The sequence below is a fragment of the Neophocaena asiaeorientalis genome, unplaced genomic scaffold (genome assembly GCF_003031525.2).
Source record: "Neophocaena asiaeorientalis asiaeorientalis breed wild unplaced genomic scaffold, Neophocaena_asiaeorientalis_V1.1 scaffold243, whole genome shotgun sequence".
In the NCBI taxonomy this organism is placed as follows: domain Eukaryota; kingdom Metazoa; phylum Chordata; class Mammalia; order Artiodactyla; family Phocoenidae; genus Neophocaena; species Neophocaena asiaeorientalis.
In genome coordinates this window covers 1,355,025-1,370,463 of record NW_020173113.1, presented here as the reverse complement: position 1 = coordinate 1,370,463, position 15,439 = coordinate 1,355,025, and positions in this window count along the sequence as shown.

Genomic DNA, 15,439 nt, shown 5'->3' with positions numbered 1-15,439 from the left:
GAAAAAAAAAAAAAAAAAAAAAAACATGTACCAGAGGAATCGTGGAATGTCTTGGAAAGGGGGAGCGGCCAGGGACCTCTGACTGAATTTGGGTTTACTCCAAGTGATTCCCAAGAGAAATTAGGGAAGAAGGGGACATTCTAGATTGGACAATTTCAAGAGCAGAAGCAATTCAATGTTTTGGCATCTTAATAGTTTTCATACAGGACAAACAAACTACAAAAATGATGCCTGAAAGTATTGTTTTCATATAGGATAAGAAAGGCTGGAATTGTCACTGGTAAAGGAACAGCAGTCACTCATGTTAGTCAGAGAAGGAGGATGTTTAGTCATTTTTTGTGATTACCAAGTGGCTTTATCTTTATCTTGTTCCAAATATGATCATGGGGTGGCCTTGTCCCAGCACTGTTTATACGAGTTGAGACCTGGCTGCCAGCAGGTCCGTTTCTCACTTTCTCTGCTTGTCAGCAGGATGTATTTCATTTTCTCAATGACACACCCTTTCTTTCTCACAAAAGCTAAAAGAAACAGCCCTACTAAATCTGCTCCTGCAGCAGCAGTACAAATTCTAAGGAGCATGCCAGCCCTTGCCCCACCTGGGATATGCCACAAAACCCCCATGGGAATTTCATTCAGAATTTAACACCAAGAAAAATGATTCCACTTGAGACATGATAGACTTTCTTCATCATGATAGTAAGGTCTAGGCAATCCATCTTACTTTTTTTTTTCTTTTAGCTTTTAGGATTCTCAGAGCCAAATGTGAGACTCCTTTAGACATTGACCTTTATGTTTAGCACATTTGCACTCACTTTTCACCCTAATCTGAATTTTCTATTTCCATTTTACTATTTTTTTCCTGGTATTGTTAGCTTCTTCAGATAAAAGTGGGGAAGAAATGAAGTCCCACTTTGAGCCATGTTGCACAGCTTGAAGCTAATACAAAATTAGATCTTGCATCAGTTCCCAGTTATTTTACGGATGTAATCTGTCTCTTATAATTTAAGGGAAGAGCATCTATCATTTCCTTCTTCAATTTCCTTCCTCCCCATAACATAGTATACAAAAATGGGAGATAGATGTTATCTGGAAACTCTTTGCGATGGGATTCTTGCAGTCAGACAGTAGAGGTCACCATGGAGCTGTGCGTGATGGAGCTCACAGACTAGGAAACTTAGCCGAGTGGGTCTGCAATGATAGAAGACTTAACTATTCGATTCAGATGTGTATTCTTTTTGCTCTGGTCATTCAACAGACAGCACTCTGCAGTGGTTGGCTTCGATGTCACTTTGGTAATATAATTGTTTAGAGGAGAGAAGGTGGCTTTTATATATTGTTTACCAAAAAAAATTCCATTTTAAGCACTAAGGAACTCTGAAAAAAATGGTTACAAAATGTGTTTACTTAAATATTGTGAAATGAGGATGGAAATTCGCAGTGCAGGGTGTTTGTCATCTGCTCATGACTAGCAGATGTCCGCCTCCCCCTCCTCCTTTGCAAGCTCAATGACTCACATCTTACAGGGTGTGCAAATTGAAATTTCGAAACTCTCCAGAGTAGAGGTGGCAGTGCCATAACTTGATGCAGGAGAAGTGTGCCAGCCAGATGACTTTGCCAGCCAGCATGCTGCCAAAGACTTCACAAAATGTCTCTCTTATTGGAAAGAAAAGCATTTGGATGTCTCTCTGCACGTGTTCGATGTGCCATTTCTGAAAGGATACAAGGTATGCTTCAGGCTGTGGGTGAACCTGTGTGTATGAAAGGGAGCAGGTAGTCTGCCAGCCCAGAGCTGGGTAGTAATTGCTCCTACCAAGGTGAATCATGCAAGATAGACTCACCTGTTTTGGCTTGTCAGCTCTAGGATGGTGGCAAGTCAGCCTTCAGCCATCGATAGAACAAAGTCTGAGCTATTATCACATGCTCCAAAAATAGGAGGTTATAGTTTAGAAAGACATGTCATCTAAGTTCAAAGTTTTTTTTTTCTCTTTTGTTTAAATAAGAGGAACTCTGAGTCTGCTGCTTAACCAAAAAATGAGGGCTGTATTTTAGGCAGTTCTATTTGTTTAAAAAAATAGAGTCCTGCGAGCCAGGAGGACTAACAGCAAAATTGACTTTTACCTGCAGATCTCACTTCCCTTCATGTGGTAACTAGTTACCAAAGATGCCCCCCTGAAATGAATTGCACCTCCTGGTATTCACACCTTTGTGTGGTCCCTTCCTTTTAAAGCCAAAGAAAGCCTTGCAGCTTCCACTTGGGTCTCCTGGAACACTCACTCTGGGAGAAGACAGCTGTCACGTAAGAAGCCTGACTACCCTGAGATCATTTTGCTTTGAGGAAGCTCAAGCTGCCACCTGAAGAGGCTGTGTGGAGAGAGAAATGCTTGATAAGCCCCTAGCTGTTTCAGGCATCTCAGCTGATAAGCCAGACATGTGACTAAGGAAGCCATCTTGGACATCTAGCTGAGGCGAGGCTTCTGATGACTCCATCCATCTGACTGTAACCACCTGAGAGAATGCAACATCACCTAACTGAGCTCAGTCAACCTATAGGACCATGAGAGATAATAATAATTTTTTAAAACTACTATATTTTAGTGTAATTTGTTACACAGCAATAGATATAACCCAAACACTTCAGATTGAGAGAGAGAGATTGAGAGAGAGAGAGAGAGAGAGATAGAGAGAGAGAGAGAGAGAGAGAGAGGGAGAGAAAGTTGAACATGAAATGCAATTGCACTAACCTGACTCCCTTCTTTTTTTTCTCACCCCGATAGTGTCTATGAGCAAATCTCATAATCTCTATTTTATTTTTTTCTTTTTCAGTTTTCAGATTTTTTAAAGTTTTTAAAATTGAAGTATAGCTAATTTAGAATGTTTTGTTAGTTTCAGGTGTACAGCAATGTGATTCAGTTATATAGGTTGTTTGGAAGCACTTTTGATAAGGCCTGAACCTCCAATATTTTCTAAGGGAACTTAGACACTAGTGATGTGATATACACGCAAGTGAAGACAGAAACAGAATGACCTTAGGGGCTGCATCAGCTGGGGACATACTCTATGGAGCTATGAAGTAGGAGAGAACCTGGAAGTCATTCAATGCAACAGTAGAATTGTCAGGGCCCCCTTTCTTTGTTCACTATTGAGTACCTAGACATCTAAAATGTGTAAATGACTGGAAATGGACAAAAATGTCCAGACAGGTTATTTCGAGTAATGAAGAGATGATGTTATCAAAGAAGATTAAAGGTTCTAAATTAGGGGAGCCTAGCTGAACAATGGTTAAGGAATGGCAGCATATGAGGATGTCAGTGCCAAAGAGAAAGGTGTATCTTAGTCACTTGCAGCTTTGGGTTAGAGCCTATGAGGGAGGAGGAAGAAGGGGGACAGAGAGCAATGGAGTCAAGACGAAGAGACAGGCTTAGGATGTATAAATAGTAGGATTTTTAGGTTAAAATCTCTTCAGTCAACCACAGCCATTGCAATTTAAGCAGGCAAATTTTGATATAGCAGAAAAAGTACCAACATGCCTATCGGGAGGTCTTTGTCCTGCTACCAACAGGCAGTATAGACTTGGCAAGTACCTTGCCTTCTCTGGGTCTCAGGAAGGCATGTTGTAACTTATAAAAGACTCTACACAGTATTATATCAATTATAATAAAATGAGCAGTAGCACTTTATGCAATCTAAGCTCCTTTTCAACTATAAAAACCTTATGGTTCTAAACTGTAGAAATAGGAGACAGTTTTAGAATTTAAAAATTAAGTAATTAGGCTTATAGGCTGGAGATACATATAAAAAGCTTTGATTGAGATTTTGTGTAATACATAATGGAAAATGTTTAGGTAAGGGTAAGGATCTTTATTTTATTTCTTTTTTTTTTTTTTTTTTTTTGCACAGGCTCCGGACGCACAGGCTCAGCAGCCATGGCTCACGGGCCCAGCCGCTCTGCAGCATGTGGGATCTTCCCGGACTGGGGCATGAATCCGTGTCCCCTGCATTGGCAGGCGGACTCTCAACCACTGCGCCACCAGGGAAGCCCCTTTATTTTATTTCTTGATATATCCCAAGTACCTAGAACAACGCCAACATGTAGCAAATGCTAATAAACATATTTGTGGATTGACTGAATGAGCTATTCCTGGGACATCAAGGATAAAAATGGCCTAAAAAGCAGACACATCAACTATAAGTCTGTCCTTATCTCTTATTTTTATGAAATTTTCTCACTTAGTTCTATTGCTTGGCAAACACTGATATACAAATTTCTAAACAATATTTAGTCTTGCTTCTCTTCTTTATTTTAAAGATAAATAGGGAGGCATGTATTTTTCCAACTAATGTTAACTCACTAGTTTATAATTTTTTTATTTTTACATTTTTAATTAAGAAAAATCTCAAGCACATAAACAGAATACCCACCACCCAGATTCAGCAATTATCAACATTCTATGATTTTAGTTTTATTTATACCTCCATCATTTCTTACTCCCACTGGATTATATGTGATTATTTTTTAAAATAGATTTTCCTCCATCTAATAAAACAAAACTTAGCATTCTAGTTATCTTGTCCTAGTGTGCTCATTTATAGGTGTTTTAATTTCCCAATTTTTTAGTATATTACTGAGTTGCATAGAACTTCTTTAGGGTGCTATTTCTTCTGACTCTGGGTTAAGTAAAATTGCAACCATTTTAGAAAAGCTCTCTGTGGATGAGCCCCCTTGTACATAGGGTTTCAGAGTTGTTCTGTTTAGAAGGGGATCCATATCAGTCAGATGTCTTGGTTACAAACATTAGAACTCACCATAGCTGGTTCAGCAGAAAACATATCTAACAGATTTGAGAAGGCTCAATAGACCCTCGGAGAGGATTAGAGACCCAGGCTTGAAGGTATATGGGCAGGAACAACACTCAAATGGCACTTCAGGATGGGGATCCAGAAAGAGATCCATCATTGCTGTCACTGGGCGCAGACACCACAGATTGCCCCATTGATCCTGGGCAATGGAAGCTGAACTGCTGTCATCGTTGTCCCTGAAAGCCATTGCCTCTGCCATCACCTTCAGAGAATGGTCTCCACCGTGTCTGCTTCCTCATGTTTGTCTCTTTTAAACTGAAATCTCATTAAGTGCACTTCATTGGCTGAGTCTATTCATTGGCTGAAGTGTTTATGCCCTAGCTTCCAGGAAGGCTGGACGAGTGAGTTTCTGGATTCTAGGTTTGGAAAACCAGACTCATAAGGTGGGCCATTCCCCAAATTTAGATGTTCAAATGTTCTGGATGGCCACAAATTATGACATGTGTTTATTAAAGTATCTTTAAATCCAAAATGGTCTTTGAAGGAATTCCTAGACCGTATGAAAGGGATAATACAGTTGATTGACCTACATGCAAGAAACAATGTGTTCATTTCTTCTCGGAGAGGGGAGGGATCCTTATTCTTTTAGCTTTAAAAAAGCCTACATGGGAAAAGAATCTACAAAAGAGGGGATATATGTATATGTATAACTGATTTACTTTGCTGTACACCTGAAACTAACACAACATTGTATATCAACTATACTCCAACAAAAAATTGTTTTTAAAAAGCCATATGCACTATCTTCTCTTGCTTTAATATCGTCTCTCTTCTGAATTCTCTCCAAAATCTTCAAACCTCTCAGCATTTCCTCCCCTTCACAGCTTGCCCCACCATACCACCGTAGAGTTTTTCTAAGATGGTTTATATTCTAAGCCATTCTTTGACAGAATATTTTCTTTGCAATTTTCTTTCATTTAAAAATTGCTTTCTAAAGCATATATGCTTCCTTTATAAGGAACAATACATCTCAAGAGCTATAAAAAAACAATGTTAACTCACATACACTAACTGACTCCCCAGGAATTTTACAATTACAGGCATGTTGAGATACTTTCTCTAAGTGAATGTAGTAAACCATCTACTTTCTATTTTAGAAAAAAAGAAAGAAAAAAGGCAGACCAAGGAGGTAAGATATTCACTCTTATAGACTTATGAAGATGCTGCAAACCATTTATAATTCATCTCAAACCTCTTTAATTTGACCTACATCATCCATCATGTCCCTTTCTGTTACTTGCTGGAAGATCATACTCGCTCTTTCAAATGAAATTTCGATAATAATTTTCCTTTAAAATGACAAAAAGAGCTTTACATTAGGTAAAGAAATACTGAAATGTGTTTATTATACATTATCCAGAATAATAAAATAAATATACCAAAATGTCACCCTAGAAAATGATTTTGTGTATCAAATAACTTATACTAGCCTTCCCTGAGGGATATAAACCATGAAGCTAGCACAAAAACATCTCTCTCCATAGTTAATTTTCTTCTCTGTATCACTAAAATACCAAACTCAGCTACTTACATAATAATCACTAGTATAGTCATTTTAAATGTTTGAAGCATTTAAATTGTCCTCTCTTCCTTTAAGAAATATAATTTAATAGGCAATTCAGTGAAAATATACTACCCAAATGTTTGATGGCTTGAACTAAAATCAGCCTTTAGGCAAAGCTTGTTTTATACTGTTTAGATTTTTGAGGGGTCGCGTTCTTTTTTGTTTTGTATTTCATCATAGAATGCAAATGAAACATTTAAGAGATTGAGGCCAAACTGAATGTCAATGTGAAATATGAATAAGGTCAACTTTATTCTGATTAATCAGCTTCTGGACTTGACTAAAACACAGAGTTTCATGATGGAAAGGGTTTGAATATTTTGCAGTCTTTGTTACTAGTTTGAAGGAAAAAAGTATTAAAATATTATTCCCTTCCATAAAAATGTTAAATGCTTACTCTGAAACAAAGAAAAAATGAGATTTACAACCTCCAATAAGCACTGACAGAGGTAGGAAAGAAAAAAAGCAAGAATAATTTAAAATAAAGTTTGTATTAGTTTTCTATTGCTGTGGAACAAACCACCACAGATTTAGAAATTTAAAACAATATGCATTTATTATCTTACAGCTTCCATAAGTCAGGAGTCTGGTCACTACTCATCTGAGTCTTCTGCTCAGGGTCTCACAAGGCTACAATCAAGGTGTCAGCCAGGCTGTGTTGTCATTAGAGGCTTGACTGCGGAAGGACATCCTTCCAGGTTCCCTTAGGTTGTTGGAAGCAGTTATTTCCTTGTGACTGCAGAACTCATGGCAGCTTTCTTTTTCAAGCAAAAGAAAGGAGAGTGAAGAGCTAGTCTGCTCAGAGGCTTCTATATAAATTGGAAAGTAATCGCAGGAAAGAGAGCTCATTATCTTTGCAATATTCTGTGGGTTAGAAGCAAGTCACCAGTTCTGCCTGCACTCAAGGGGAGGTGAGCATACAGAGTGTGAACACGGGACCATCTGAACATCATAAGAATTGTCTCGCCCACCATTTGAAACACAATTTAAACAAACGCCAATGAAATCCAAGGCAGACAGTTTACCAGAGGCAGTGCGTTTGATTCATATATTTGTTAGTATTTAACTATAAGATTAGTAACCACAAGACTCCCAGGTATTTCAAGGATTTAAAGGTAACCTGTTGAAAGACTCTTTTGGCTATGCAAAACCTAGCAGAGTACATTGCCCTGCTGTGGCCTTAGCCAGTTTTCAGCTTTGACCACAGACGAGCTTCATGAGTCCACCCTGTCCACGGTGTACAGGGTCATATATAAGTATAGCAAGCACAGGCAGTCGTGTCTGTGGCACCAGGGATGAATTACCCCTACTCAAGTGAATAGGCATGGAGGCCCTCGAGGGACCACAGGGTCTGGTTCAGCCACTGTGCGCACAGTCTTCCTTGAATGTCAGCAGTGAGTTTAGTCATCTCATGAGGAGAATCAAACAGAAGTGAGGTTAAACACCCTTCAGGTGAGAAAAAAATAATATGGTAAGTAGTAAAATATGGAAATGAAGGGCTACAGTTTCTTTTTTGAAAGCATACTTCGCTACAGTTCTTAAATTCAAATGCTGTAGCCTGTATGCATTCTCTTTAGCATGTGTTCATGTACATAAACAGGATTATGGACCAAAACTAATGTGAGAACTGAGGATAATATACACGTTATATATTTTCCACCTTGTGGAAAGAAGAAATAAACTATTCTCCTGTGTTAGTTTGGATTCTCTGAGAAGCAGATGCTGAAACAAAGTTAGGATGGCAAAAGGTTTACTGGGGAGTAATATCCATGAGGAAACAGGATTTGGAAAGGAATGTTGCATCTGCCACAACTCCATATGGCCCACGGAGGTCACAGATCTGACCTTCAGTTAAAAAAATCAAGAATCTCTATGACTTTCTAGTATCTGGCCCCTGTTTACAACAAGGAGGACTATTTCACAGAACCTCAGGGGCTGAGGCAAATTCTCAGAGGTTGTTCATCTCAATTCTTCATCTTTAGACAGGGATGCATTGAATCATCCTGATGGTGGGGGACTTTCCCATCTTTGAAAAGGCCCAGGTAGGTTGTTCTACAAATCTCTTGCTCAGCTAGTTCACTAAAAGGTTGTAGACATTTGAAAATTTCTAACTAAATCCACCAGATCTATCTCAGGTTAGGAGCGGGGCAGTATTTTCTGGTGGTTCCTTTTCTTTTGCTAGTCCTTCACATGTTAGGATTCACTATTATCCTCTTCTTATTCTAAGCACTTCTCCAAGGAGAACTCATCCACTACCATGGCTTCAACTTTTACCTGTATAGTAGTGGTTCTCAACTAGGGGCTATTTTGCTTTTCAGGGGACTTCTGGCAATGTCTGAAGAAATTTTTGTTGCTATAATTGGGGAGATGCTACCGGTATTTAGAGGATAGAGACAACGGATGCTGTTAAATATCCTACAGTCCCCCACAACAAAGAATCATCCAGCAGAAATTCTCAACAGTGCCAAGGTTGACAAACCCTGCTGTATAGAGACAACTCCCATTCCAGATCTTCTACCCAGTTTTCACTCGCAAGCTCTACATGGCAAGATGAGGAATCTTTGACTTATTTTCTAAATAAAGTTAAAAGCAAGGCCGTCAGATAAAGAGGTGCAGGGGAGCAGAACTGACTAACCTCTCCATTAGATATAGGAGGCGGTCACAGTGCCTTCCTGGTCCCACAATACTTTTAGGGGCCCACGAAAATGTTTTAATTTTAATTTCTTTTGAAATCAGAAGGAAACAAACGACTATGGCAACAATGAATATATAATAATGAATCAACCTGGGATTATATTTGTCTTTATTCCAACTCAGTGGTAAAACATAATTTTTAGGTTTATTTTTTTAATAGAGGAAGAGTCTCATGAAGGCAAGAGTGTCTATGGGTCACAAAAATCATAATACAGTCCTTTTAGGGAGGAGAAGGAGGTGTAGGAAATGTGAAAAGTGGGTAAAGTGTGAAACATCCTTGTGGGCAGTGGGAAAACAGCTTTAGGGAAAAAAAACAGCTTTAGAGTTTTGGTAAGACTGCTGGGTGTTATTACATGTGCACTTGGGGTTGGTGTTCACCAATTTATAGGCATACTAACCAGTGCTGTAATTCTCTAGTAAAGCTCAGCTGCATGGACATGGCACAAAGCAGGCAAGTGTTTGGGATTTTCTAGCACTGGCCACTTGGAGTAAGGGAGAGAGAAGTAAAGGAGATCAGAGAATTTGCAAAAGAATTTATATAATTATGAACTGAGGGGGCTAAACTGAACAAAGAGTGAATAACAGAATGGAGCCTTTGGAACGAGATGGAAAAGTCAATGAATTAGAGATTCCAATCAGGTTGAAAAAAATTAACACATGTGTTCTGATTCGTGAGATTTTGGGAAGCCAGCATGTGTCCAAATATCTACTGCAGCATATGTCAAGAGCTAAAAAAATTGACCATATAGATTAGTTACTCTGGGAGTTGCCAGAGTCATTTTGTCAAACTTGCCAATTTCTCAGTTAAAATGCAGACATTATTAAGAAAGGAAAAAACTATATTCTTTTTGGTTAGCACCTTAGGTTATAGCTAGTTGTGATTAAGATCCAATAGGGAATAGGACCTTGAATGTGGGCCTAGGAAGCAGACCAATTCAAACAAAGATCTATTTGCCAAAAATCAATTCAACTTGTAGAATGGCCAACATGACAAATTGCCAACTGCAGTATAATTGATTCACCAAAAAAATATTTCTGTTTACTAGTATAAAATTTGTAGCAATCTGTGTCGAATGAGACAGTTCACCAGCCACTGAAGATTTTCTAAAGTTTAATTTCAGTTAATATAGTTTAGCTTGGGTTTCACTTTTAATTTGCTGCAGCCATTTTACCACAGACATTTTACAGTAGATTTGTCGGTCTAACTCAGTTGAACCTCATTTTCTTGGGCGATTCCCATTTCAGAAATTGAGCACTTTTCATCTGCTTATTGGGAGACAGTTTTCCAAGGCTCTCTCATGTTTCTGTACATCTTGTAAGCAAGATAACCATCTTGTAAGACAAGACTGTCTTTGTTCTGGACTGTCTTTTCAAGGTTATTTGTATAGTGAACGGTGTTTCCCTCCTAAGCAAAGGGCAAGAATGTTTACTTTCCATTTCAAAAGATTTGGGCTCCTAAGCTCAGAATTCTTCACCTGTAATACAACCCACTGCCTGTGTGTGGGTATCACCTGGCCCTCTACCCATCACCTTGTGGGAATTGGGGCTCCAGGAACCTGCTCAAAAATGCTGATAATCTAGCTGCCGCTGTTTCTTTGAGTAATAAATTGTACTTCACTTCTGACCTAGGAATCTTGTGTCTTATACTGGCACCCATGAAACTGTGTCGGACTAAATTTTTAGATTACGAGTGGAGTGAAATCTCAGACACTTCCTAGCTCTTGACATTGCCCAAAACACATACAAAATATTCATTTTTATCAAGCTAGTTTAAAAAGTCTGAATTATAATAATTACAAAATACTAGGACCTGAATTTAAAATACGTTGGATGAGCAAATCCCTCTACCTTGGTTCTGAAATCCTTGGTATTTGAGATATGAGCAACAGTTTTAATTTGAAATACACAAGTAATTCTCAATTTAAAAGGTCATGTATACAAAGTATTGAAAAATCTAGAATTCATTAAACTCTAGCTATCCATGATGAAAGGGAGGGGCAAAACAGCTGCAGAAAAACTAAAACTAGATTCAATGATATCTTTATATCAGTAACCTAAACTGCACAAAAATCTCCAAAAGCTGCTACAACCATCCCAGCCAATTTGAACTGCTATAAATGTTGTAAATGGTTAAATGAATCAGATTTTTTAATAATTCGGAAAATTCCTTATTCACTGACTTGACCTAGGGGGAAAGGGAGGGGTCAGAGAACTTGGGGAGGTATGGGAGGCACCAAGGCAGATGTCCCCAACTGCATGGTTTAATCAAGAACACTAGCCTGTGGCCAAGGGAATTTTCATAGACAGATGAGAACTAGCCTCACTTGGCCTTTCTACCTGGAAGTTGGTACAAAATAACTGTTCCATCCAATTAAAACAATCACATCTAGTAGAGGCTCTAGTGATTAAGAGCTGACATTTTGCTGATCTGGGTTCAAGACCTGGCTTTTACAATTTTGCCTAATCTCTTGGAGCTTCAATTTCTACATCTTAAAAGCAGAGATAAGCATAACACTTGTTTCTCAAGGGTGTTGTGAGGATTAATTGAAATATGCATCTAAATTGCTTAGCATGAGAGCTGCCACACAGCAAGTGCTTAATAGCCTTAGTGTGAGATATTAGTAAAAATTAATTTTTTTGAACTGGAATTTCAAAGCATTTTTATCAAATATACTTATTTCCTTGCTTACTTTTGTGTTTTGGTAACTTTTTCTTTCAACATTTGGGGGAGAAAGGCACAAAGATTTAACACTTTCCAAAGGGCTAGATTAATATTGGGTGAGATTGATGTGTTTTAGAGAGTGCAAATACTGCATACCACTTTAGATTCACAACAAATGTGGTATTTTTAATCCATTTGCACTTAATTAATAAAGATATGGTGTTCTAAAAAGTATTTCATGTTCAAGCAGTTGTTTACCTCCTACTTTCTTTATAAGTTACCCTTTCCTTTTGGAGGCTTACTTTTGGAAGTTGAGTGATATGGCAATTAATGTTTACCTAAAATAAGTCCACTTTCCTTTAAATACTTAGTGGTGCAGAGCAGCCAGGTAAATAACGTGACTCAGTATCCCTAGAGGTAGAATTGTTGTCTTTATTGTCATTATTGTCAAATAGACAACTTTTAGAAGGGAGAAGATTACCCTCAGGTGAATCCTGCTACCTTCTCCCAGCTGGAAATTGGTGAAAATTGGGGCAAGTCTGGGTACTGCTATTATTTCAATTACTACTGTTACTGGGTACAATTTATTGAGCGCCTGCTATGTGATAGGCACCTAACTTACATTTACTTATAATTTAGTTCCTGTAACAACCTTATAATGTAAGCATTATTATTGTACTACCTTTTTGCTGATGAGGAAGCAGGCTTAGAGTTTAAGGAATTTGCTCAAAATTATCCAACTTATAAGTGACAGAGCAAGATGTTGAACATTGAACCCTAAGTCCATCACTCTGTGCTTCAATTGGGCCTGAAAAAACTTTGGTCCCAGATCATCAGCATTCTGGCTATATCCCGGGAGTGGCCTTAGTTAAGCCAGCATGAACCAGAGTAGGGAAGAGACTGGACCCAGGAAGGCCAGAGAAATCAAGATATGAAAAAAGAAGGTGTGTTGTAAGATCCTAAGGAACTAATCTATGTCAGTGTAGGTGGGTTGATGTGTAGGGTCCAGATTTGAGATTTATGTCTGATGATTGATTGGATGTATATGTGAGAGTGTGATATTCTGAATGGATCCAAAATTTATTATAGGGGTGGTTAACTGTAACTCCATTAACAGAGATAGAAGATGGTGGAGGAGCAGCAATTCATGGCAATGTGAGCTTTCTGACTGTAATGCAATTGACTTAGGAATCATTTACAGGAAGATAACTACACATGATTTTTAAAAAGATTTTTGGAAACAAACAAATATAGCTCGTAGTAACTATTGGCCAATGAAGAAATCATAATAGAAATTAGAAAATATTTAAAACTGAATAATAACTGAAATTTTGTATAGCAAAAGTTATGAGATGCAGTAAAGTGATATATAAAGTAAAATTTAGACCTTTAAATGCATATATTAAGACAGAAGTCTGAAACTGATCTCAGTAAAATAAACAAAAGTAAATTATAAAAGAGGAAAAATTTTAAATAAGAAAAATATTAATGAAATAGAAAAAATATAGAGATAGACAAAACCAAAAGATGCTCCTTTGAAATGACAAATAAAATGTATAGACCTCTGATGACACTGTGTAAGAAATCAAAGGGATAAGGAACAAATAACCAATCCTAAGAATAAATAAAAGATATTTACTATGATGTATGAAGCAAGCATTGGTAGAACTGAATAGATAAATAGACAAAATCACAATTACAGCTAGAGACTTCAAAACCCTCTTATAACAACTGATAAAGCAGCTAGATGAAAATCAGCAAGGATATACAACTCAATAATACCATCAACCAACAGGACCTAATTCACATTTATAGAATACTCCACCCCACAACAGTAAAACACATTATTTTCAAGCGCCTATGAAATATTCATCAAGATAAACCATATTCTGAGTCATAAAACAAACCTCAACAAAATTTTAAGTTGAAATTATACACTGTATGTTCTCTGACCATAATGGAATCACACTAAAAATCAATAACAGATATCAGGAAAATCTCTAAACACTTTGAAATTAAACAAAATGCATTCCAATAACTCATGGGTTAAAGAGGAAATCTCAAATGAAATTTAATTAAATGAAAATACAACATATCAAAATATGTATAATGCAACTAAAGCAGTGCTGAAAGGGATATTTATAGCACTAAATACTTACATTAGAAAGAGGAAAAGTCTCAAATCAATAACTTAAGTTTATACCTCAGGAAACTAGAAAAAGAAGACAAAATAAAGCAAAACAAGTGGAAGGAAGAAAATAAAATACATAGAAGAACTCAGTGAAATAGAAAACAAGAAAACAAATGAGAAAATCAATGAAACAAAAGCTGTTTCTTTGAAAGATCAATAAAATCAACAAACCTCTATCAAGAGTTACAAAAATAGGGCTTCCCTGGTGGCGCAGTGGTTGAGAGTCTGCCTGCCAATGCAGAGGACACGGGGTCGTGCCCCGGTCCGGGAAGATCCCTCATGCCACGGAGCGGCTAGGCCCCTGAGCCATGGCCGCTGAGCCGACATGTCCGGAGCCTGTGCTCTGCAACGGGAGAGGCTACAACAGTGAGAGGCCCGTGTACCGCAAAAAAAAAAAAGAAAAGAGTTACAAAAATAAAAAGACAAAAGGCCCAATCGCCAACACCAAAAATAAAATCGGATATCACCTGCAGCCATTAATAAGGATAAGAGAATATTACAAACAACTTTATACACATAAATTCAACAACTTTGATGAAATAGACCAATTCCTCAAAAACAACAAATTATCCAAACTCAACCAATATGAAATGGATCATCTGAGTGGCCCTATAAACATTAAAGAAATTGAATTTGTAATTTAAAAACTCCCCCCAAAAGAAATCTCTTGGTTCAAATGTTTTCACTGAAGAATTCTACCAAACATTTAAAGAATTAACACCAATTTTACGTAAGCTCTTCCAGAAATAGAAGAGGAAGGAATGCCTCATAATACATTTAATGAGGCGAATATTACCTTGATATTAAAACCAGACAAATCAGTCCAAAAAGGAAACTACAGACCAATATCTCTCATGAACTTAGACACAAAAATATTCAAGAAAATATTTTTAGATAGAATCCAGCAAAGTCTAAAAAGAATTGTTACATCATAGCTATATTATTATAGTTTTTTATTGCTGCTATAACAAATTACCACAAACTTACTGGTTTAAAACAATACATACTATTTTATAGTTCTGTAGGTTAGAAATCCAACATGGGTCTCACTGTGCTAAATTCAAGGCATTGGCTGTGTGACTTTTTGGAAGCTTTAGGGTATATGCTGTTTCCTTGTCTTTTTCAGCTTCCAGGTGTGGCCCACATTCCTTGGATGATGGCCCCTTCCTTCATCTTCAAAGCCGGCAACATTGCATCTCTCTAACCATTCTTGGTAATCAAATCTTTTTCTGATCACATCTGGGAAAGGTTCTCTGCTTTTAAGAATTCAGGTGATAAGATTGGGCCCACACTAACTATCAGAGATAATCTCATCTCATGATCCTTAGCCTTAATGTCGTCTGCAAATTCCCTTTTGCCATGTAAGTAACATATTCACAGCTTAATGGGGATTAGGATGTGGACATCTTTGGGGCCCATTATTCTTCCTACCTTAACTCCCAAGTAGGATTTATTCCATGTATGGCAATCA